The 3,575-nt window shown below is 35.8% G+C and overlaps 1 protein-coding gene across 1 annotated transcript in view; it reads left to right on the forward strand.

The window, feature by feature from the left end:
- Positions 1 to 1,533: 1,533 nt before the first annotated feature.
- The window catches only part of LOC112137623 (tudor domain-containing protein 7A), a gene marked incomplete at its 5' end in the record, with an annotated part of 30,077 nt that continues 28,035 nt past the window's right edge, over positions 1,534 to 3,575 (forward strand). The window contains 1 exon segment of the mRNA XM_024260040.2: positions 1,534 to 1,612.

Below are 3,575 nucleotides of genomic sequence, written 5' to 3' on the forward strand. Positions count from 1 at the left end.
GTACATTGTAACCCAAAATTCCAATGATGACCTGATGAATGTCTTCCCAAAAAGAACTGATTACAGGGCAAAGCCAAAAAATATGAGAATGATCTGCATTGATTATTTCACATTTTCTCCAACATGGTTGTGGTGTTACGGTATATTTGCTTTTAATTTTAGGTGTTACAAAAAATCTGATGATGTTTTTCCAACAGTGCAATCTCCAATGTTGTGAGGAAGTGGAGGTGTGCTGCGTTTGCCAGATCTGAACCCATTCCTCTTCTGAAATATTTACTCCAAGTTCCCTTTCCCATTTCTGTTTAATATACATAGTATTTTTGCCTTTTATTTCCATTAGTTTTTTTTTAAGTGTCGATATAATTTTATGTTTCTTTGAGTTATAGGTGTCAGAAATAACCTGGACAATTCCATGATCGAAATTAGATTCCATGACAGATTTTCAATGAAACATTAACCGGATTTATGAAAAACCGACATATATCAACAGTTTTAGCAAAATGTGGGTTTAGTCTAAATTTCTGTAACACATTCCACATTTTTTATATTAAAAACATCAAACTCAAATCTTGAACCTCATAAAGATGTTGTACTTTTGCATCAGATAGGGGTGTCCATTATCTGTTCCTTACTGATGTTCCATTTCTGGCCCCTCACAACACACAGAGCTCCCTGAATGGAATCAGTGTTACAGGAAAACAGATCATTTTAAATCAGCTGCTGATACCACCTTGTTTCTCAAAGATGTCTCTCAAGCTACAGTCACCTTAAACTTAATCAGTTCTTTCTCTAAAGCTTCTGGCCTCCATCTTCACATAAACAATTGGGAGCTATTGTCCATCGAATAATGTACTGCTGTTTCCATTTATCATATTCAAGTTAAAACCAGGTCACGGACCTCAGTTTGACTATAACTATATTCTAAAAGAAGATGGACAGCTAATTTTTCTTCCATTGCTGAGAAAACATAAAAACAATTAAACTTAATGGCTTCTATCAGATCCTTCTCTCTAGGCCAGGGGTAGGAAACCCTGGTCCTCAAGAGCCACCTTCCTGCATGTTTTCCAATATATCCTGCTCTGACAAGTTCTTATTGGCTGGACACAGCAGAACCAGGTAATTGTCATGAGTCCCTACTTCTTTCTGTAAGAATATTATTTTTGTATTTTTGTGTTTTTGGAAGAAATTGAAAGCATAAATTTAAGTTAATTTTTCTTTTGGCCGAACTCCATATACATAAATGTAAATATACCCACAGAAAACATTTGTTTGCTTCTTCTCATTTGTGAAAAAACAACAGCGCACCTCGCAAAAAGTTGAAAAAAAAATTGAACGCTAAAAAATAATTTTAATTTATTTAAAAATATATAATCTATAATCTAAAAATATATATATAATGATTTGTATTTTCTTTGCCCCTTGCCGTTGTTCATTCTCTTATCTTCTGTTAATGTGATTTGATTGTTACATTTTGTTAATAAAGTTTGTTTAAAAAAGGAGAGAGAGATAGAGAGAGAGAGGGAGAGAGAGAGCGCGAACGCACCGTCTTAATCCGAGCGGCCATTTTGACCTGAGAGCGTTTTGTCCGGACAAGAGAGCGTTTGCTAACAAGGTATCGTTCACATACAGACGTTTTTATATGTTGCTGTTTTGAGTGTGATTGATCTTTTAGAGGAGAAACATATTCTCTTTATATCACGTCAATGTGATCCACAGTCACGGAGGTTACCGTGTTGTTTTTCACTAAACTGTCGCAGTTCGATGTTAGCAGTAAGCTAGCGCGCTCGTTTGTTGTGGAAAATGGAGGGAAAGGGTTTTTCGTTTTCTCCTCTGGCGGAACCAACGGTGCAGTAATGTTCCAAAAACGTCTTCGTATACTGATCCCCGCTAAAGTTTGTGAAACATAAGTAAAAACGGCATCCGCCTAACACTGTTGGTTAATATTAATGAAAACAGCAGCGAAACGCCGCCCACATTTACATTTTTGCCTCTGAGTTATAAAATGTGAGCACACACACACATCATTCCTCCAGAGGAAATCAAAGAGCAGGGGTTTACATTACATAATGTTGACGTTGAAGTAGATTATTATGGGTCTCTCTAGTCTAAAAATTTGCCTGAATCATAATAGTTTGACCGTCATTGTTGAAGCCCGTTTTGGGGTTAACTCCCCTTGTGCAAAAAGACGACAAGAAAAGATCTGTAAAAAAAACTAGAGTTTACTAGGACAGCCTATGGAAGATTTGTCTTGTTAGCAGTGACATGGCATTTGCTGTTCTTAGGCCCTCTGGAACCTCGGTTGGGGGTGTTCAGATTCAATTCTCAGTCACCACAGAAGCTGTTCCTGCTGCTGAGCCATTTTTTACCACTGCAACTGTACTCAGTCCAGGAGAGGTTTGCTGTGATCTGGACTCCAACCAATATTAAACAGTTCACTCTTTCTGCTGGTTTACCATTGATGAACAGAGTTGAGGATGAGGTCTGTTTTTCCAGAAGTCCAGGGTGAGCTCCTTTGTCTAGGTCAGGGGTCAGCAACCCAAAATGTTGAAAAGAGCAACTTTGGACCAAAAAAATAAAAAACAAATATGTCTGAAGCCACATACATTTAAATGCCTTATATAAGTCTTACAATGTAGGCAACACATGCTCCATTTATCTATAAAGTAGCCCACTATAAATGTGACTTATGAGATTACAATTACATAATGAACGTCCGTGATTAAATGTATGTTGGTGAATTCATTTACTTTATGTTAATTACTTTTTTATTTAAATGTCTACAGTAAATCCTACATTTTAATATAATAATTACTTTAGATAAACATTAGCTAAAAGTATTAATTAAAAAAACTTCACACCACAAATTTACCAAAGTTAAACATTACACCAGCAGGTTAAACATCAAAGTGCATGAAAACAAAAAATTCCGACGGTACCTGAAATACACACAAAACAACTGCGAAGCACGCGCCCAGTTCCGACAACACACTGATTAATAAGGAAATAAGCGATCATGGTCATTCTAGCGCTCAAAGTCACTTCTTACCGGCCGCTAGGTAGGGCTGTGGATCATCACTTCGATCCAATTCGATTCATGAATCAAGAGCAACGATTCACGAGTTGAACCACGATTCTTACTTTTTATTATAATGTTTATTGCTATGTTTATAACTATATTATTTGTATTTAATCATCATTGATACCTTTATTTAGAACAGGTGATCAGAATCAACTCAGCTGATTAAAAAAACACAAAGATTCAGATAAAAAGTTTTTTTGTCATTTTAAAGTTTTTTTGTTTTTCAATCTTCTGGTTCAGCAGTAAAACAACATACAAAGGATAAAAATCACTTTTGTTTTTGGTCATTTAACAGCAAAACCTGAAAATGTTCTCCACAGTTTTCTATCCTCAAAGTTCTTCAATATTTTACGTTCTAAGTAGAGCTGTCAGGCGATTAAAATTTTTTTAATCGCGATTAATCGCATTTCGTCCCGAGTTAACTCGCGATTAATCGCAAATTTACATGTGGCCTTTTTTTAAGGAAAAAAATGTGTGGTTCGTGGAATTTAGTAGT

The sequence above is a fragment of the Oryzias melastigma genome, linkage group LG1 (assembly GCF_002922805.2).
Source record: "Oryzias melastigma strain HK-1 linkage group LG1, ASM292280v2, whole genome shotgun sequence".
Classification (NCBI taxonomy): domain Eukaryota; kingdom Metazoa; phylum Chordata; class Actinopteri; order Beloniformes; family Adrianichthyidae; genus Oryzias; species Oryzias melastigma.